The following is a 22680-nucleotide window of genomic DNA, read 5'->3' as shown; positions in this document are numbered from 1 at the left end:
CACGCCACGAGTCGCCTCCCTCTCTCGGTTGTGGTGATTAATCAATAACCAACTGCATTTAATATTGCCCGTCTTATTAAAAAATACAATGCCTTAGATTAGATGGCGTCTTTTGTAACAGTGAAGGCAGGTTTCCATCAAGCCGAGGCATTTGTGTTGGGAACACTTGTGGCAAAGCAAAGGAGAAAGTGTTTCGCATATGGTAGCAAAATACTTTTTTTATTTTGGCTGCTGACTCTGATTGATGACCCTGAGCGTAGCGTGGAGCGAGCGCGGAGCGAGAAATGCGAAAATCAAGGTGAGCGACGGAGCGGCGGAGAGCGGAGCGGCGCGGTGGCCGACCAGAGCGACGAGCGAGCGGGACGAGAGCCCTCTGGAGCGCGGAGTGGATTTCGTTCCTGCTCCACTCCGCTCCCATGCTCTGACCCACACACACGGGCACGTATAGGAGACGGTGTGACCACCGCTCAAAAAGTGTGACGGAAAAAAGTGTGATGGAATAGAAATAGAAACTGCTGCACGTTTCTAATAGTAAATTGCCCCCTGACGCAGACCTGCCAACCCTGGCAAATTCTTTTGAGTACTCGTGCCCGCGCGGCGCCCGCAGCGCCCGCGCAGCGCCCGCGGTGCAATTTTAGTTGTTTTCCCGCACAAAACAGCGTATATTTTGGGGGGTTCCATGCACCTTTTTGGGTGGGACCTTTACAGTTATGTTAACAAAATTTCACACCAGAAATGTAGCACATTGCATGTCTTGACTTACACTAATAGGAGGAGGCAAGATGTTAGAACAACCTTTTAAATAAAAATGCCATTTGGTCTGGAGAAAAAGTAGGCTAGTATTACCAGGCAATACAGTAATGTTGCTATGGCAATATTGTTGACAAATCTTTAATAAAATATACTAACTGCACTTGCTCAGAGTTAGTTAACAATAGACTAGCAAAACAGTCCCACCAGTGACTTAATGAATGAACATACATCAACATAATCATGTTATTCAAATAGCAAAATAGCTTTACATTGTCAGGTAGGCTATTTACCTTTAAATATTTACCTGTGTCTTTGTTAAACAATGTTAATTGAGCAGCCTAAATAAAACCACCTTTCTGTGCATGATTTGCATGAAGTTGAAAGTATTCAACTCATGTAGGTTTCTAGTGCATTCATTAATTGATATATAGGCCTACATTGTGTATAGATCACATACCGTCTAGTCTGTATATTCATTCATAGAGGATACAGGCTACTCATTGTTAACAAACCATTAATGTCTTTGTCACAGGTGATAAATAACTTGTTCACCTTTAATGTTTTTGACAATACATATAGTCCTCCTAATTCATTCATTCATACTCATTTAGAGATAGCTTTAGAGATGGATATTTACTCTAAAGCCCAATCATGGTCAATGTATGTTCCAGTTGCGTCTGGCCGAAACGCAAGCTTGTCCCTGTTCCGGTCTGGTTCCGGTCTCCCCCAAGCCCCCTGTGATTGGCTGAACCGGACGTAGGGAGCACTCGGTTGTAGTCACTTGGACCGCGCGAGGTGCACCAAAACCCAATTATCATTGCGTTTATCGTGCGCGAGTTACATAAATATAATGTAACTCGCGCGGCGCTCCGCCGGCCGCGCGGCCCTGGCCCGCTCTTCGCGGCCACTCGCGCCTGCGGCGCTCGGGGGCGAAGAGCAGGACCAAGGTCCGCTGGCCTTCGCGCCGCTTGCAATGTCGTGGACAATAACTGAGCGTCGTGGACAATAACTGTGACATCTAACCATAAAACGAGCGCTCCCTTCATAGACAAGCTTGCAAATAGCTTCCTCGCGTTCCAGTTTACTGTACTACGACCTGCGTCACAAGTTTTCCGACTTTGCTCGCGTGCAACACCGTCGTATGACGAAGTACAGTATAACACGGGCTTCATACACAACAAGCTGTAGCGGTGGCGACCGCAATTTAATAGTGTAATATTATTGTACGTTTATATATTACCTGTTATACTACAGGCAGCATTGTGGGGGGCGAATTGTCCCTGTGCAACTGCATCGACTCCGACGACTCACACGACTCCGACGACTCACAACACGGCCGTGTGACGACTCACACGGCCGTGTTGTGCGACGACTCACTCGCACAACACGGCCATTCTCCGTTTATCTAAATTAATCTGATTAATATCGCCGATATATGTACAAACCGAGCGGCGACAGCTGACTACACGCTGACATGAAACCAAAACAAACCGCTTTCCATCCGGTTAAATTCTTCTTCTGACGACAAAAAAAGAGCATACCTTCTGTTCTAGTGCTCCCCAGCGCCATGCGCCCCATTCACACACCATTCAAGTGGTGCCTGGGAGGAACTACATGGCAGGGACCAAAAATGTTTCACTTCAATAGTGTGCTGCAGATGCGTGCGCTGCAGATCCCCCAAAGTTGCGTAGCAATGAGGGGAAATAGCGTACCTGCGTATTGACACTTAAAATGCGTGCAAAGTACGCAAAATGCCTACGGGTTGGCAGGTCTGCTGACGGTCACAACAAAAAAAACAGTTGAGTGACATCTAGACCTACTGCATATACAGAGCTGCTATCTTTAAACGCATTTACACCTCAGGGCGACATGTGACCTCGAGGTCGCGCCATGTCTTGGCCATCTGGCCAGTGATGTATATCAGACCAGTTACCCATATATGGAGACCCCTGGTAACCATATATGGAGATCCATGTACAGTATATGGAGATATATAAGACATCTGACATCATACACACAATTCCTTTTATGCCCATACATGGAGATGTCTTGGCCATCTGTCTTGGCCATATATGGATTCTGTTAGTGTGGTATGTGGACGATATGGCCTCCATATATGGGCAGTCCCATATGAAGTCCTGTTAGATATGGGCTTAATACTGATGACATCGGGGATCTCCATGTACAGGCATAAAAGGGATTATGTTAGTGTGGTTCCCCTGACATCACAGTGAAGTCAGAGTGATGTGTCAGGGGAACCACAGTGTCAAGCGCTATAGACAGAGATACGATCAAGCTCAACCTACGGTCGCAATAAATGCTGCTATTTTCTCCAAGTACAGAAAGAGTAGGTCTCTAAGGCCTTTTTCAAATCGGACTTAGGCCTAAATGGGTTAACAAGCTAATGCAGAGCTCAATGACTGTGTAACATCTGTGTAAAGTAACATCCCACCACAGCACAGTGAGATACTACTAACTGATTCAGAGCATGTTAATTCTCACCATGCTTCAGCCTGTGGGTTCACTCGGTTATTTTATTCCGCATCAAACAAGGCTTTGATTCTAAGTAACGAATGGGCTGACATGGTGTTTCACACGCCATGAAGCTAAGAACAGTTTACATCTAGTGAAATGTAGTAGACAGACAGACACATTGCTGCAGACAGTAAATACCAAAAAGCAAGTCCGCCCTTAATTAACATGGCTGTTCAGACCTGCATACTGTATAAGCCTTCCTCAGGCTCACGTACAGTACGTGTTGATTGAGGTCTCAGTAGTCACTACCTGCAGGTCATTTATTTTGGGCTTTAATCAAATCACCTAAAATGAACGTGTTTTTGAGCGGTGGTAAACCGCTCCATAGAGTGGCTGTGCGTGTGTCTGTAGCCACTTTTCCTCAGCGTTTTGCCATAGCAATGTGTTTTCCTCAGCGTTTTGCCATAGCAATGTGTGTGTGTGTGTGTGTGTGTGTGTGTGTGTGTGTGTGTGTGTGTGTGTGTGTGTGTGTGTGTGTGTGTGTGTAGCCATATTACATCACATTACATCAAAGGTTACATCCTAGACCTATCTGTAGCCACTTTTCCTCAGCGTTTTGCCATAGCAATGTGTTTTCCTCAGCGTTTTGCCATAGCAATATGTGTGTGTGTGTGTGTGTGTGTGTGTGTGTGTGTGTGTGTGTGTGTGTGTGTGTGTGTGTGTGTGTGTGTGTGTGTGTGTGTGTGTGTGTGTGTAGCCATATTACATCACCAGTTACATCCTAGACTATCTGTAGCCACTTATCCTCAGCGTTTTGCCATAGCAATGTGTTTTCCTCAGCGTTTTGCCATAGCAATATGTGTGTGTGTGTGTGTGTGTGTGTGTGTGTGTGTGTGTGTGTGTGTGTAGCCATATTACATCACCAATTACATCCTACCACCTATATACTAGTCTTTTTCCTCAGCGTTTTGTCATAGCAATGTGTGTGTGAGTAGCCTGTATTACATCACCATTCACCAATTACCAATTGAAGACGTTATGCAAGCACGACCACCGCTCACTTCACATTGGGTGTGATTTTTAATAAATGCATGACATTTACAGGTATTCTCTCGATGCACCTCTGCCCAGGTGTATAGCTGCTTGTACCTATGTCTTTGCTCACATACAGTAAGCAACAGAGCTCCACCTACCGTGGAATGGAACAGTAGCATGCACTGGGCCTGGGGGTCACATAACATTGTTGAGTACATTTGTGTATGAACCTCTCGTTCTTTGGCTCAGGGAAATGTCACCAGCATGCTAGGGCAGGAAACGACCCTCAGACCTGCAGAGACACGAGGCCGGGGGAAATTCTTCCCATACAGCAAAGTCCTCTACACGGATGTAAAAGACCGTATAGAGTAGAGTAGAGTGACAGATCCTGTCAAGGATCGACCCTGGAAAAAAATGGGACAACTAAGTTGTGTGTGTGGAATGGATGACATAGTCATGACATCACTGTGCAGTATAAAGCGAGCCTTGTGGCAGATGGGGGAGGGGGGGCGAGGAGGGGTGTTTTCTATATAATTATTCTTCTCTGACAAGCTTCGCTCTGGCTGAATAAAAAAGACAAAACTACCACAGAAGTTCACAATAGTCGAGCAGTGAGTAAAGACAAGCCCACGGCCACAGCAGCACACAGTGGTGCAGCCAGCGCACGAGAGCCAAGAGATAACTCAATACGAAAGCCTCAAAGCTTGTTTTGTCTACAAATAATGTGAAATCCTCTGCTTCTCTTTGTCCTCCGGCCTGGCACAGGGCCAGAACCAGTGCCATTGTGAACACACAGGGACCAGTGTTTGCCGGCTACAGTAAGACAGACAGACACCCGGACAATGCTAATGCTAACAGAGGCAGGTAGAATATCCACTGCCTGCGGGGGAAGCGGCCGGCATAATGGAGTGGAATGCAGTGACTAAGAGAGGGAGAGAGAGAGCAACACAACGATCTCTGGTACCTACTGGTACAACTTAGGGATGGGACGATATGAAAATGTCATATCACGATTATTGTGACCAAAGCAATTGACGATATTATCGCGATAATCTAAATATCCCCAACATCCATTATCCTGGGGCTCACAACATGACGCAGTGTGAGCTTGTAAGATCGGCTATTTTTTGGCAAAGAGATTCAGTAGAGAGTGAAAATAAATAATGTATCAAGTACGTATATTAGATGCACGTTTTACCAATAGAGGGTTTAAGTGGCACCGGATATGCAGCTCAGCAAATGAAAGGTGAATTGATCCCAGTGCATGACGGAGGACGATTTCACGATAAATTAAAACTTCACAATACGATATGAGTGTTTTTTATCATGATAAACGATAATATTGCTTATAGTCCCATCCCTACTTACTGGTACAACTCATGATCCATCTTCTCTTTGCGGAGAAATATTGTTGTACAGTATGAAGCACTTAACGTGTCCATACCTACACCATTGGTTCTCAAACTTTTTCATGTCAAGGACTGCCAAATTGACACTTATTAGCCCCCATCTGAAAAGATACCGGTATGCCAGGAACCCCCATTAGAGAAGATTTTTATGGCTCCCAACCATTTTCATTTCAAGGACCCCCAGTTTTTTATGTTATTTCTATCTCTAAGACTCCAATTTATATTGTAAAATCAATGTAAATGTAACTCTGAGTTACATACCTAATAAGGGTCCATTTGGTAACCTACCGATAACTATCATTTAGCTGGGGGCCCCCTGGAACTCCCTCAAGGACCCCTGAGGGTCCCCGGACCTCACTTTGAGAACCAATGACTTACACAGTAGGTGCCTCAACTACTAGCCTGATGATAACAAACAGCTCAACTCTGATTGGAAGGTAAAAGAAGGACAGTGACTCATCTCCCCACAAGGGCGTAAAGAATAGCACTGGGGAAGGAAGGAAAGTAGTGAAGAGGAGTTGAATCATCCCAGTGGCGTGTATGTACCTTTTATACCATAACATAGTTTTCATGAGCTACACCGTCCTTTCTTTGGCTGGCCATGGGCATGTGAAGTTTTATGGTGCAAAAAGACATACATGTGTTCCGGTGTGATTACGGCTGTCACAATTATTACATAATCATCTAATTGCAATTATTTGAGGTAATCGCAATTATTTTGCATCATCGTCAAAATCGTTTCCATGTTGAGAAATGTCAATATAGTTTCAAACACTTTAAAAAAGTAGTGGAAATAGCAGATCTACAAGCTCATCACAACGCATCGCATCGCGACACGTTGTGAGCTTGTAGATCGGCTATTTCCACTATCAATGTTATAAAATGTAAGTATAACGTTGTCAACTATGTCTGTAATGTCTTTGTTTAGGTTATGTGTCATAATTGCCATGTGCAACTTCAAAGCATAAAAGCCAAACAGAAACGTAAATCGTTAATCGCAATTATTTGAGTGACAATTAATCGTCATGTAAAATGTCATGATCGTGACAGCCCTAGCTGTGATCCACAAGTGACATGAAAGAAATGTAATGTGTGTGTAAACCTCAGAGCACATGTACACCAGTCATTTCTAATCACAACTTTGATGACAATCATTAAATGTCCAGTTCCATTACAGGGCATGACATTAAGGCTTGTCCTGTTGTCTGAGACAACTAATAAATCTTAATGGACAAGTTGATTAATACTTGTCCGTTGGACAAGTGGCTCTTGGTTTTAGCAGCTTTGTGCTGTATGCAGACTATGGACTGTGGAGTGGAGGGGGCCAAAGAGGGTCTTATTTATTTGTCCAAAAAAAGGGAGAGAAAGAGATATTTATATCCGGAGGTTGAATGGGAGTGAATGGGAAATTTACTTAATTTACTTGTCCAGAGGACAAGTGCCTCAAAAGGTTAAAGGAGTCATCCAGACCAAAACACATACCCCTTTATACCTGCTTTAGTCCATTTTTTTCATAGCTGCCCCTGTTGCTAGATTTCGGCTGCCCCTGTTGTGTTATGAGAGGGCCTGCGAAATCTAGCAACAGGGGCAGCTATGAAAAAAATGGACTAAAGCAGGTATAAAGTGGTATGATAAAAGGCAGATTTAACCCTATATGTGTTTTGGTCTGGATGACTCCTTTAATGTCAAGCCCTGAATTAAAGCCCACAGGAACTTCACTGTGATCGCAAATGCTTTGTCTTGATAATCGCATTTATTGGCGGCAGTCTTTGTCATTACGCCTTCAAAAGCAGCCTTGTTCCTTCACCTCTCTCCTATAATTACTGGGGTTCTCGGCTCGTTTTTTACTTGCTGCAGGGGAGAGGAAACTGGACGCACCTTCCCGCTAAAGTACACCCTGTGGCGTGGCATCTGTGTATTCAGATGTCAACTTGCCCAGGCCTACTCAGACAGAGGTGGAAGCCATCTTCTATTCTGCAACTCCGCTCTGTCCGTTACAGTAACAACGTGTCTTAAGGAGGTGACTGTTACATCTGATAATGATACTCTTCTATCTCTGGCAGCTCTGCCTGAGCCTTTCAGGGAATCTGGGACGCTCTTGTCTTTTAGCATACCGTGCATTCCTCACACTTTCGCACCACCGGTCAAAGCACAAATGTGTCCCATTCTCATTATTTATCCTCACTTTCATTTCCGAAAAGGAAATGGAGAATGACATATTTGTTCCAAGTTTTAATTTCCTGAGCGTTCAGATGACAGTGGATCTGAGTGACCTGTGACCCCGTACCATCTCACTGCCGAAATAGCTCAGTTGGGAGAGCGTTAGACTGAAGATCTAAAGGTCCCTGGTTCGATCCCGGGTTTCGGCATTTTGACCCCTGGCCCTGATGGCAGGTTATGCATAGTTAAAGGTGTATCAATATTGTATTGTATCAGGTACAACCACTAAAAGCATAGTAATAGTGTTAATAATGTTATAACCCTGTTATAACAGCGTAATAACACTGTAATTACTTATTATATCATGGTCAAACTACGACTCCACATTGAAAGTAGGGCCTGTTTCCTGAATGATCAGTGATCACCATGTCACATGGGTTCAGACCCCTCCCCCCTTTCACTGCCGAAATAGCTCAGTTGGGAGAGCGTTAGACTGAAGATCTAAAGGTCCCTGGTTCGATCCCGGGTTTCGGCATTTTGAGCTCACTAGGCCTGTCACAATAATTAATTACATAACATAATCGCAATTATTTTGTCAGAATCGTTTCCATGTTGAAAAATGTTTGTATGTTTTCAAACATTTTCAAAAATAGTGGAAATAGACGATCTACAAGCTCACAACGCGTCGCATCAATGTTCTTTTTTAAGTTTAAGTTGTCAAATATGTCTTTTGTCTTTTCTTTGTATATACTGTATGTGTGTCATATCTGCCATGTGCAACTTCAAAGACTAAAAGCCAAACAGAAATGTGATTGTCAACGACAAAAACACAATTAAAGGAGTAGTTCACCCCCAAAATGACTTTTTTTCTATTGATTAGTCACGCCATGGAGACTAGAGTTCAATAATATATTTTGTTTTTTGTCACATTCCTAAGACAAAAATTTGATTCGAGTAAATTTACCTCCATTGATTCCGGATGGAGACCCGTTTCGAAACGGGTCTCCATCCGTAATCAATGGGGGTAAAATTATTGTAATCACATTTTTGTCTTAGGAATGTGACAAAAAACAAAATATATTATTGAACTCTAGTCTCCATGGCATGAGTAATCAATAGAAAAAAAGTCATTTTGGGGGTGAACTACTCCTTTAAGTTGTTAATCGCAATTATTTAAGTGACAATTAATCGTAATGTAAAATGTCATATCGTGATGGCCCTAAAGCTCACAAGGAAAAAAGGGACCAAATATAGACCGCTGGGGAACACCTTTAAAAAAATTACTATCAGAAGCCATTGGGGGATTAACGTCTTCTCAAGGAGACGCCAACCGACTAGGGATGAGACGATAAGCGACATTATCGTTTATCGTGATAAAAAACACCCACGATAATCGTATCATGGAGATTTAATTTATCGTGATATTGTCCTCCGTAATGCACTGGGATCGATTCACCTTTTGTTTGCCGAGCTGCATATCCAGTACCATTTAAACCCTCTATTGGTAAAACATACTTATAATATACATACTTTTTTCACTCAAAAAGACTTTTCACCAAATCTCTTAAAAAAAATAGCTAATCTACAAGCTCACAACGTGTCGCGTTACGACACGTTGTGAATTTGTAGATCTGCTACTGTATATATGCCCAGGATAATGGATGTTGGAGATATTTTGATTATCGCAATAATATTGTAAATCGCTATTTCTTTGGTCACAATAATCGTGATATGACATTTTCATATCTTCCCATCCCTACAATTGACACGATGCCAGGAGTGCATATAGAGCCAAGAACCTCTCCGTGAATCCCAGACAACTGCTCCGCCTGCTGTCTGTGCCACTGCAGGGGGTGTTATAGTGTGAAATGAGAACAGGGATTTGAGGGAGACAACGCAGGGATGAAACAAGCCCATCTTTGATGACAGACTTAGCCGTGCGTGTGCTTACATGCCAGGGGGATGCTGAGCGCTACGCTGTTCAGACAGGAGAAACAGTCATCTGGCCCACTGGTATAATGCTGACAATTTGCTCGCCTGTGTATTCATAACAACCTAGCCTAAAAGAGCAGTCGACTGCTACACTCTGACAGTGTTGGCATACATACTCCCATTTATTTTACTTAAGTAGAGGTATTAATGCCACCAGCTAGAAATAAATACTCTGTTACAAGTTAAAGTACGGTATTCAAATTGTACCTGAGTAAAAGTACATAAGGGTTGACATTAAATAGCCGAAGTACTGTATATAAAGTGTGTAAAAAGTGGCTTATGTTTCGTAATAAAGTAAAAGGACTAGTAACTTGTTTTCAAATAGTTGTAGTGGAGTAAAATTACAATATTTGGATCTGAGATATAGTGGAGTCTGAAGACGTAAAAGTATTGATAATTATAAGTGGAAGTAAAAAATACCAAAAGATTCACTGCACTCTGATAATTAATATGTTGACAATAAAAGTGAGGTATTGTGAGCCATAGTGTGTTGGCCATAAATTGCCACCTTCGGCATAACGAACAATCAGCAAAGTGTTCCTATGGGTCAAACGACTCTCCAAAGGCGGCCGACCAGTGCTGAGTCACAAATTAAATCACATTCACAATTGTTTGTGGCTCGGTGACAGAGCTATGCAGAGATGGGAACCCCTTGCTGGTGTGTTGTACAAAGCCATGAGCAATCTAGAGCTCTCCTAGTGACAAGTGGCATTCCACACATGAGCTGAGTGAGTCATAAACAAAAGCACCAGAGGAGAGAGAGAGAGGGAGGGAGGAATCTGCAGAGGTTTCCAAGTTGTGAGTCGGGCTGCCTCTGGGGGGGTTGGGGCTCTTTGGCTGGTTGTAGTAGTGTCCTTATTCTGGGATGAACATTCACCACACACTGTGAACTTGTAGATCGGCTATTTTTAACCAAAGAGTTATGCAGTTGAGGGGGGAAAAAAGGAGCAGACCTAGTATAAATCCCTGGGGGACTCTGGTCAACTAAGTATAGGGTTTAAGGCAAGCGGTTAACCTGGCAGGGTGTGAGACTTCTGCCTCTGCCAGTTACAGTATCCATCCTTCCATTCCATTACACACAGCAGATCCACAGCCAACTCCACATGTACAGACAATGAACAGGCAGGCAGGGTTGGCAAAGCAAGGGATCTCTAGGAGGGTGAGGGAAGTTCAAGAGAGGCCAGTTCAACTCTCTTCTCTTTTCTGTCAGCTTTGTAGTGCTGAATACCTACATGTCTCGAGTGTCTAGTGCGCTGTCACTCACTAAGCAAAGCGTAAACAAGTGCTAACATAAGGTGCAAGTCCGTACGATGATCAGAACCACAACCTTGCTGTTTTTAGCTTCCATGCTCAACACACACTGGGGGAGCAGACTGTCAAAACACATAATCAATCACTCCCCTGATTTTGCTCAGAACCAGCTAGACTAGGATGACAAGACTTAGTTGGGCCAGGATTGTCCTGTTTTCAAGCTGCGTGTCCCGAGTGCTGACAAATATCTCTAAAACCCTAATATGTCCCGGGTTTCAACAATTACTACAAAATTGTTCTGGTTTTCACCAGAATTAAAATAATAATAGTTGTTTTCAGAGCAGGGGTTGACACTAAGGTCTCAGAGGCACTTGCCCGTCGGGCAAGTACAGGTCATGTTCTACTTGCCCAGAGGTCATGCCCACTTGCCCGAAAAGTTAATCGAATCTTCCAATTACTGTTCAATTTAACACTTATTTAGTTTTACTTTCTGGGGCTGTGTGATAAAAAAATGTCATACCTAAATTTGTATCCAAATACCTACTTGACTATGGGTTCACACCTATTTTATAGTTTTTGAGCGGTGGTCACACCGTCTCCTATACGTGGCCGTGTGTGTGGGTATGTATGCGTCCGTCCGTCCGTCCGTCCGTCCGTGTCTGTATGTAGCCTGCAGTACCTTTTCTGACCACACATATTAAGGGAGGGGTGCTGTTGTTCAGACTCACATTCACTCACACACACACACGCGCACACACGCACGCACGCACAGACACACACACACGCAGCCTCCACCGCTCATGCAGTTCACACGAGTGTGATTTTTTAAAGCATAGCAACAGCACATTATAGGTAAACACTAAACAGTGCTCTTATTTGACATTCCGCAGACCAGAAGACAAAGCACTCTGACTCTGGCCATGTTCAGGTGTTTAGACAGATATCTCGTGTTGTGTTTATAGACGGTTCCATCCTCGCTCAAACAAGCACTTGCCCAGTAGGGCAACCTGAAAGTAAACTCCATCTGCCCGAAAGTTTTATTTACCTGGCATGGGCAAGTGGGCAAGCCTTAGTGTCAATGCCTGCAGAGGTTGCATTCATGTTTATAATTTTCATTGTAAACATGCTCACCTAACCAATCCGGATGGGGACCCACATGCATTTGGGTCCCCATCCAGAATCAATGGGGGTAAATTTACTTTTACTATAATAAATGTTTTTGTCTTAGGAATGCGAAAAATACAAAAATAAGTATTTAATTCAAGTCTCCAGGGCATGAGTAATCAATAGAAAAAGGTCATTTTGGGGGTGAACTACTCCATTAAGGAGAGACATAAGAGATACCACACCTCCAGACTTCTTCTGGTCAGTGACTATTGTCTACCACACACACTCTTACATAAGCCTTTGTATCTGTGAAATAGCTCTACTACAGCAGTGGTTCTCAACCTTTTCAGGCCGCGACCCCTAAAATAATCATATATTAACTGGGGACCCCCCCACCCTGACGAGCACTAAGAGTAGCGGCATTACATTTTGTATAACACGGTTCTATTGTGAAAATAGCAGATCTACATGCTCACAACGCCTCGCGTTGCGAGGCATTGTGAGCATGTAGATTGGCTATTTTCACAATTTCTGCCTCTAATATTTGTCAATTTGCCAATGTTTAATTTGTCGTTTTAGAGGTATTAAAAAGTCCTTAAATTGTCACTTTAGAAATGTGGAGACACCCTCTATACACTTTAACATTATGTTGGTTTGTTTACTGTTGAGAGAGAAAACAATGTTGCACATCCAATTTTATCTGGGGACCCCCCAAAATAATGTGTGGACCCACCTGGGGGTCCCGACCCACAGGTTGAGAACCACTGTACTACAGGATGAGACACACACTGACTGCACACAACACACACACACACACACACACACACACACACACACACACACACACACACACACACACACACACACACACACACACACACACACACACACAGGATCAATCTCCGTTACATCAGCTACCAGTTAATTATAAGTGGTTGAAGCGGGTGCAGGGACAGAACATGCTTCAGTAGTCATTGCCTGCGGGTTGCAGTACAAGAGTCATTAATTGCCAGATCTAGTGGACGTGTAAAGGGATTTATACACAGCTCTGCATGTCTCAGTCACCTGCGAGGCCGTTCCAAATGGAACACAACCCAGAATAACCCCAGTGACTCAAGAGTTCCCCCCACTACTGGTATCATGTTCCCAGATGTTTAAGAGTGTAGCGTTCCCAGATGTTATACGCTATGGTGTTATCTTGCAGTCGGAACATATCAGTTCCCGTAGTGTAGTGGTTATCACGTTCGCCTAACACGCGAAAGGTCCTCAGTTCGAAACTGGGCGGGAACATGATTTTGTTTTTAGGGTGTGGGTACTGGGGGTTTGGGGCGGTACGGGGGGCACCGTGGGTAGAGAAGGCCACAGGTTCGCCTCCTGGCCCTGGTCTACACTTACAGGGTAAAAGTCCAAGTGTCACTGAGCAATACTCTCAAGTCAGGGGTCTTCAACATTTTAGGCCAAGGACCCCTTAGCTGAGAGAGTGATAAAGCAGGGACTTCCACTACATATTGTATAAAATTGTTCATAGATTTCTTAGACAGAGTAGACTTGTTTGACAGCACTATCATCAGTGTAGGTTGTTGGTCTAACGTGTATTTTTAGACATTTAACCACTTGAACCATCAATACTTAGTCTGACTGCTCTTTTTTCCCTTTACACCAAAACTCTTTGCCAAGAATAGCAGATCTATAAGCTCACGACAGCTTGTAGATCAGATATTCTTGTAGATTGGTTATTCTTGGCTAATGTTCCACACATAACAGGGATACTAGGGTTCGAGTGGTAGTGTAGGAAAAAAAGGTTCTTATCACACAAAGATTTGGAGGACCCCCTGTAGTAACTCTGAGGACCCCCTGTTGAAGACCCCTGTCCTAAGTGAAGCTGAAAGTGAAATTCCCCTGCCAGATTAATAAATGCATGTCTGCCTGTCAGAGTTATAGTATAGCTGGTTGAGACCTCTCCTACCCGACCATTACTACATTTTACGGCTTCAGTTATCTTAAGTGTAGTTCAAAGTACCAAAGATTTGCAATGAGACAAAACCTGATTCAAGCCACATTTATAGTACTAAAATAGACGATCTACAAACTCACAACATATGGCGCAGATGCGATGTGTTCTGAGCTTGTAGAGAAAAATCGGACTGAAAAAACCCTTATAAGTCATCCTCAATCTAGAAGCCAGACACTTTCCTCAAAATTCTGGGGGGGAAAAAGGAGACAAAACAACATTCTTTTCTGTCCCTCCCAGCCTTATAGTTAGAGAGGGAGAGAGAGTGCAGTTTGCTTTCCAAAACCTGCTGTTCAATTAAAGATGGGAGGCAGCCAGCCACGGCCCGGGCTGTCAATCCTAGAGCTGAACCCCACCCACCCAGTTATGCACAGACAGAGGCTTTGACTGGTCAACATGTGGTCACTCAGAAGAAGACTACACAGAGTTTGTGTGGAGCGCCCTGCCCCACAGAGCTCTTTTGTTAGCTGTCCGGCTATTAGCATCTCAATATCAATAGAACAAGCCACTCAGGATCTCGTTCCAACATCAGATTACAACTAATGGCCACAGGTCCACTACAATGCTCCAGATTGTCAGTATAATAGACATTGTAGTACGTACTGATGTCACAGCGTGGAAGAGGTTTCTTAAAGCCAAGGTTGTCAATGACGACTTAAGACTATAATTGTCAGATGGCTAAATCAGTGGTTCCCAAACTTTTTAGCTTGAGACCCAAAAGAGAAATGTGATGTCTCCTCGGGACAAACTAGTGTAAATAGCTGGCCTACAAGCTCACAACAACGCAATGTGTTGTGAGATTGTAGTTGTAGATCTGCTATTTTCACTACCTATTAAAGGTTTTTGTTATTCTCTAATTCTATGGAATTTATTTTTTATTTAATCATAAAATTGTTCTGGAAAATGTTTGCAATTGTTTTTAATTTATATTTTTTGGATTAAACAAAATCTTTTTACATAATAAAAAAACAAAATGTAGGGAACAAAAAGGGATATTTAAGTTGTGACCCAAACAAATGGAACTACTGGGCTAAATATTTCTTTTAGTGGCGTTTTTGTAGCCACATCATGGCTCTGTTTCATCATCATCACTACCCAAAATGCATCTGACTGTACCACAATACATGGCAAGATGATAACGGATGAATCCATATTCATCATGACATGACTTTGTAAACAACATCTTGAACTTACTGAAGTCAAACTAAGCCTTTCTCAAAATAGAATATCCACCATGCACTGAAATTATCCAACAGATGTCCCAGGCTGCCAAACAACAAGTGTATTTAACCATTTCCCATGTCCACCTACGAAGGATCCATGCTGTTCCTCTCACCCATCTGTTTCTGAAATATGCTGTAAATCACGACCATGTCATATCCCACTGGACCGCTCACTGGGCTGGCTGGTGGGCGAGTGACCTCATAGTCCCTCTAAAAATGACTGGTATGCTCCTCTGTGTGATTACTGTGCATTCTGGCACCCACAGACAGTGTGGAAGGCATTTTGACTAACACCACCGAAACGGAATGACTGCTATAAAGATGCTCAGTTCAGCTATGAGAAGAACCCTGGACATAACCAGTCAGCTGCATCTGCATTCTAAATCAATCCTACAGTGCACTGTACTATCCTAGGTTCTACTATAAAATGAGGAAACCTCTGTCCTTCTGTCTTTGTCCATGAAGACAGAAGGACATTGACCGTTTGACATATAGATAGATAGATAGATAGATAGATAGATAGATAGATAGATAGATAGATAGATAGATAGATAGATAGATAGATACCTTTATTATCCCAAGGGGGAAACTCAGTTGCCCAGTGGTAGCACAGCAGTATACAGTTATTTACAAAGTTACAGAGAAGTAAGAAAAAGGTAGGAAGAAACAAGAACAGTACTGTAACAGTAAAGAGAAGGTGCATCAAGAGAGGGGGGGGGGGGGATAATATATAATATATATATATATATATATATATATATATATATATATATATATATATATATATATATACATATAGTGTCTTAGGGCACAACTATCAAAATAGTACAGTGTCCACAGAGATCCAGAGTCCAAAGAGACCCTAGCAGTCAATGCTAGTTAGTGCAACAAGTATCTCACTGTCATTGTTAAACAAAGCAAAATACTAACTACTAACACAACCTAATAGTGCAATGTCAAAAATCAGTGCAAAAAAAACAAAAAACAAAGAAGAAGAAACTAGGAAGCGTGTCACAGCCAGACGCACATGAGCACCCTCCCTGGAAGGTCCTAATGACATAAGCAATTCTTCACTTTTCCCAAATGTGTGCCGTTTATCTGCATTTTTCTGAACTCTCACAGGACTGCTGTGAGTGCCAGGGTTAATTGATTGGCAGCAGGTGCTGCCAATGGTCTAATTGTGCTCTTGTCTTTATAGGAGCATGCGGCACCAGAGCTCAAGCCCTCAAACAAACAATACTGGCAGAGAAAAAGACCTGGCTCAATTGTGCAAATGTTAGTTGATTCAAACACACAGCAAGCAGCAGACTGACTGACTGACTGACTGTGTGTGGCTGGACAATAATGTGCAGAAGCTTTAATTACAAAATGGTCTCTTAAATGTATTGGAGAACCCAGTAGCAAGTTTGTTGTGCTACAGTGACTTGACTATGCATGTTTCTCCTCAGTGGGTTGGTATCTTATTCTTAATTAAATGTATTGCCTTGTGTTTACCTTGCTTAATGTAAATCGCTCTGGATTAAGAGTCTGCTAAATGCCTAAATTGTAAATTGAACAAAGCTGCTAAATGCCTAAATTGTAAATTGAACAAAGCTGATTTGTACATCTCCTAAACATAGTGTTTTTTCCACAGGCTATGGGGTCATCTAGTGCCAGTAGTTTGGGTGTGTGCTGTGCACAGCCCTGGACTAGTAACTAATACTAGGCTCTATGCCCAGCAGCCATATTGTAAAGAAACTGGGCCCCTTCTTTACTCCCTTCACAGGTGTTACCAGTGATAATGCCTAGGGCTCTGGTCCATTCTGGTCAAACTGAGGGCCTTATTAGACGGAGACGCTGCCGATCTCATTTTGGATTCGTTATCAAAATGAGATCGCCTTTACACCTCGCATTGGCTCCTCATTGATTCGTATTGTCTGCGTTTACACGAAACGCACATGTCATGCAAAATGCTGTAGTAGCCTACATATGCCCGTACATATAGGCTACTGTGTATTTACCCTTCAACTATAAAATATAGCCTATGTTGTTTTTAATGAGACATGCTATGCTCCCAAATCCATTTTATTATCGTCTGTTGAACTCTGTTCGCATATTCAATGAGTCCCGCGGTGCAGCCAGTTGGCTGAAGTTAAATCGTAGAGGTTTTTTAAAAAGCCACCTGGAAGATGAAGGTTGGAACTATATGGAGCAAATTTCTGGACATTATCTATGGGGATGGGCGATATAAAGTCGGAAAAAATGCATAACCCGAGCGAGGCAGCGAGTGGAGTAGACTATAGACAGAGGCGCACATGGGTATGGTATAACGTACCTTGATTACAGGAGAAAATAATAAAATGTACTTCTTAAAATGAATTCATCATGCTTGTTGCTAAAAAGTATTGGCAACATGACTGGTGTATTGCATGCATGCCTTCACACGTGCAAGACAACAGCCATGTTGCCATACCTTTGCATTTGCAGAACTGACGCTGCTGGCGGGAGGAGCGCCAGCAGCGCCGGAGGAGGAGGAGGAGAATTTTGTGACATTATGAGCGAGTGGCCTATTCGTGGACTCTGACTGGACAGTAAAAGTTAGGAGCGATAGGAGGACGTTTTTTGTGATATGAGCTGTTTCTTTTATCTGTCTGTCTGTCAGCATATTCATTACTCGTGTGAGTAGCCTAATTGCAAAGCATCTGGATAAATCACAATAATTACCTTGAGTGCGCTGCATCTGTGACGTGATGTAGTCCACATTTTGAAGAATTAATCCAGTTTTTAGGTAAAAACAAGGGGAATGCATTATTGCCTGGAATATGTTACACGATAAAGTGTACAGTTTACAGCTCCTCGCTGTCAATCAGAACAGCGCACGGCTGCACTGCAAGTGGATGGATCGGCACATGAAGGCAGAGAGGGACGCACAACTATGGGCTTTAATAATCATTAAATGGTCGGTCTCTTGGAAACTCGGAAATAAATGGATTTAATAATTAGTTGGCTGAGAATGGAATACTGGTTTAAAGTAACTTTGATGAGAGGAGAGCTGTTGGTAGCCTAGTGGGCTTGCGACTCCTGTCAAACGAGCTGTATAGTAGCCAGCTGTGCTAAATACTAAATTGATCTGACCTACATAATCTTTACGTCTTTTGCTGGCAGTTGTAATTGATTGGTTTGGAGAAGGATTCCAATTGTAGGCTATAAACATTTTTAAAAGGCTTTCATATAGGCTAGCCTACTCCTGATATTTTCCAAATGAGGTTTGGGCTAATAGATCACTATGTGTTCAGTTTTGGCTATTTTCTGGGTTTTAATTAGGCCTACAATAACACAAATAATAATAATACATTTTCGGTTAGTATGACAGACTGACACTGTTATGCAGCGGGGAGGGGGAGCAGGGGGGCTATGACATCATCGCACTCTCCCTCGCCGGCGATTTCCTTTATTACACAGCTGCGTATTTGATGCGAAAACGCACTTTTCCACTTTCAGACCCGAATTCAAAAAAGTGTCGGATTAGGTCATAAAAACGCGTCTCCGTGTGTCAAAATGGCCGTTTTACTACTAAAAACTACCTGGTAATTAGAAATTCGTCTCCGTCTAATAAGGGCCTGAGTCAAGTTGTTGATCTTGTGCATGTTGGCCCACTGGCTAGTGGCTACACCAGTGGGTCTTAAAGGAGTGGTTCACCCCCAAAATGACTTTTCTTTTATTGATTAGTCACGCCATGGAGAGTAGAGTTCAATTATATTTTTTGGTTTTTGTCACATTCCTAAGACAAAAATTTGATTCAAGTAAATTTACCCCAATTGATTTCGAATGGGGGTAAATGTATTGTTTTTTGTCGACAAAAAACAAATATTATTGAACTCTAGTCTCCATGGCGTGACTAATCTTGGGGGTGAACTATTCCTTTAAAGTGTCCTTGAGGGGGTTCCAAATGGCCCCTTACGGGTGTGTAACCCTTGAGTGAGTCCATTTGGTTCCATTTGTACACTCTCTGAGTTATGGTGGTCCTTGAAATCAAAATGTTTGAGAACCACTGTGCTACACAAAAACGGAACAGAGCCTTAATCGGAATCATTGGTAACAATTTCTTTACAATATGGCTGCTTGTGCATAGAGCCTATTGGGTGAGGGGAGATAATACTAGCGTGTGACTGAACTGAACACCTTGTTAGGATGCTGATGACAGGAGTGAAATGAGACTCTGTGGAGTGCGGTATGTCACCCTAATCATCCAGACGACAGACACCAAGCAGGTGGCTCTGGCCTTTGTCACAAAAGCATCACTTTCTTCCAGCGCTACGTTGGCGGTTGTCACTCATCACCGGGTATAAAACCACAGCATTTTTGTTTTGGGAGATATCGTTGAGAAATGGTGTCTGTCCACTGAATGATGTCTGGTGAACATCAATCGCTTGAGCGCCAGCTGGCGTCTGATCAGGAGGAAGTGTCGAGCAAGGCTGAGCGTGCAACATCACTGAGGGGAGGGGGGAGACTGGGTCGTCGTGAGTAGGGCTGGGAGATATGATTGACAAATTTAAATATCACTATCTTTCACCAAATAACCTCTATCGATGTTATGATTATACTGTGGCTGTTGACTATTGGCGCTTTCACAGAATTATGTACACAGCGAGGCTTTTGATAAATGGCAGAAATGCCTCTAATAACTAAGAAGGCAAAAGGAAAATAATATCCATTAAACCAAGAATGAAAGAAGTCCAGAGAATCTTCCTTAGATGTTACAACAATGGGGCGGAGGGATTAGACATCTGTGTTTGCAGCCTACTGACCCTGGTTATTTGCTAAGCAAATTACGGGTAGAGTGTATGTGTTTTGTGTATTTTGCTTGTGTGTGTGTGTCTACCTCTCAAACTACCAGCCATATCCAACCCTGATGCCCAGGGAACTAGTGGACACTGTACGGCGCCATAGGAGCACATCAAAGGTGCTGCATGCATCTAAACAATCTTCTGCAGGGCTTATCCACATATTCCTGAAAGCACTTTAGCACCAGATTGAAGTCAAGGGCAACTCTTAACAGCTTATGAAAGAAACTGTATTATTAAATTAGGCGTTTATTACTGCCTGCACTGTGTTGCCCTGACGTTCCAGTTGACTGGAGCTGTGGTGGAGGAATGCTATGCATGACTAAGTGAATTTGTAGACTGGGTGAGCTTCCTCCCTGACCAAATAAGTTGATGAGTTGTACCAACATAAATAAAATAATATTCCAAAACAATTACTCTTTAGGCTATTGTCTGAATGGAGCTGTATAGCTCTTCAGTCATTGATTGATAAGAATTTATTACAAGGTTGCATAGGAAAAAGTACAGTTTCGTGACAGTACAAATCACTGGTACAAGGTCAACTAAAAGGAGATGTTCGGCTTTTTTTATTTACACAGGAACCCTTTATGTATCTCATATAACAAAGTCAAGTTATGAGTTGAAGTGTCCAATTGTGCAGCACCTGTAGTCTTTCTTTTACTGTATCATGTCTGCATCGTTGGCTTGAGAACTAGTGACAAAGTTAAGTAGGCCTGTATAGGATGCAAACTTGTTTGTTGTGCAGGATATAAACGCAACCATCATAAACGTGGTCTGTATCTTTGGGACTAAACTTGTGTCAATGTGAATTCAATGAAAGGACTGAAAGTTGACATCTTTAGTTTAGCCTCGAGAGGTTTTCTGCAAGAGTTACATTCATAAGTATGATAACATTAAAGAAAGAACCAGTAAAATAAGATGACACAGGGGTGACTGGCGACTGCATCCTGGCAGCTAATTCGCCACGTTTATACGAACTGGCGGAAAATGTGTCTTTTACAAAGAAAAAGGCAACATTTAGTGAAACGCACAAGACATTGAAACAAAGTAACAAAACGAACTGTTATGGTTGCATTGCTCTGCTCCCCTGAAACAAAATTGCCAAAAGTACATGTACAGCATGATGGTTACATATTCGTTTACACCTCTCTCTCTCTCTCTCTCGAGTCGTGGTATAAACTATTAAAGAAAATACTTAAAAAGCATTTGCACTCACCATTTTAAGACTCCCGGCCAAATTAATGACGTATCCTCTTCTCTGTCCTACTTCTAACATGCAAGTGTCACTCTAATATGTGACAAACATAAATGAATCATGCATGCGTACTCAAAACAAATCAAAACATCAACTTTTCTCCGGTCTCTCTCAAACTTCTTCTCGGTGCAAACCGTCTCACTGCATCCTTGACAAAGCCCGCCTCCTCCGAAGCAGCTCATTGGTGGACATTTCGGATTCGACGATTTGATTGGCTGCCGGAGCTGTCCGTCACATATTCCCAGAGTTTTTTCCCGTAGGATGAAATACATGCGTTCCAAGCAGTCCCACGTGACCTTGTGAGGTGGCTCCCCTTGAAAACAGCTGTGCTGCTGTGGCCAGTGGCAGTGGCTCTAGTGTGTTTCTCAAACCTTTACATTTCAAGGTTTCCCCTTAACTCTGACAGTAATGGAACCAAATTAACCCGCGTTATGTACACTGTTTTCCTGTGTGGCCTACTGAGGTGATTTCTGTGTTCTTGATTGACTCAGGTCACACTGATCTCATGATCTTTGATCTGTTGATGAGCAAGGGTGGTTGGCATCACTGTTAATTAGCAGAGCTGAGGGAGAGGCAGTTCATTCTGAACAGAGCACTCAGAGGGGAAACATGCTGAGAGCATTGCTGCTTTCATACTGTTTTAAAGTCAAGAGATATAGAGTCAAGTTAACATTAAAGATGAGTAGGCTACGTAACACGTTACAGATTAAGTTTCCCCAGAGTTGATGCGGCCAATGAGGTATGCATTGTTTGAAAGTGTAGGCTATTTGTTTGTATGATTTTGTTTGATCATTATTCTCTGTGAGAATGTTGCAGGCTACTAAATGTAGCCTATTTGTTTGTTTGTTTCAGTTCTCACAGCGTTTGGCATACAATGGCAATAAAGCATTGGCGTTAATGTCCGTACATAAAAAAGAACACCTTGTGTGTGTAACTGTGTATCTATGAACCGGAGGGAACTACACTCAGAGTTACTACAGACTTGTATGGGTTAATTTAGACCCCCAAACCCACAGAGTCCCTGGAATCCACTTTGAGAACCACATGGTCTAGAGTGGCCCTTGAGGCCCTGGGCAGGTCTGGAATGTTGTCATTTTAAGGACAAGGCAATTTGGCCTTCTTTGGAGTTGAACATTTTTTTGAGGGCACAAAATGCCAGGGCAGGAAGGCCATCAAATAAAACAGT

At 42.8% G+C, this 22680-nt stretch overlaps 1 protein-coding gene across 1 annotated transcript in view; it reads right to left on the bottom strand.

Moving 5' to 3' along the window:
- The window catches only part of arhgef10 (Rho guanine nucleotide exchange factor (GEF) 10), a gene marked incomplete at its 3' end in the record, with an annotated part of 237513 nt that extends 215981 nt beyond the window's left edge, over positions 1-21532 (bottom strand). Inside the window, exon 1 of the mRNA XM_080750837.1 lies at positions 21456-21532. The remainder of the gene's footprint in view (positions 1-21455) is intronic.
- Between the last annotated feature and the right edge of the window lie 1148 nt (positions 21533-22680).

The sequence above is a fragment of the Nannobrachium achirus genome (assembly GCF_963921795.1).
Source record: "Nannobrachium achirus genome assembly, chromosome: 20".
In the NCBI taxonomy this organism is placed as follows: domain Eukaryota; kingdom Metazoa; phylum Chordata; class Actinopteri; order Myctophiformes; family Myctophidae; genus Nannobrachium; species Nannobrachium achirus.
Note: the sequence above shows the minus strand (reverse complement) of the source record. Positions and strands in the feature narration are given on the sequence as shown.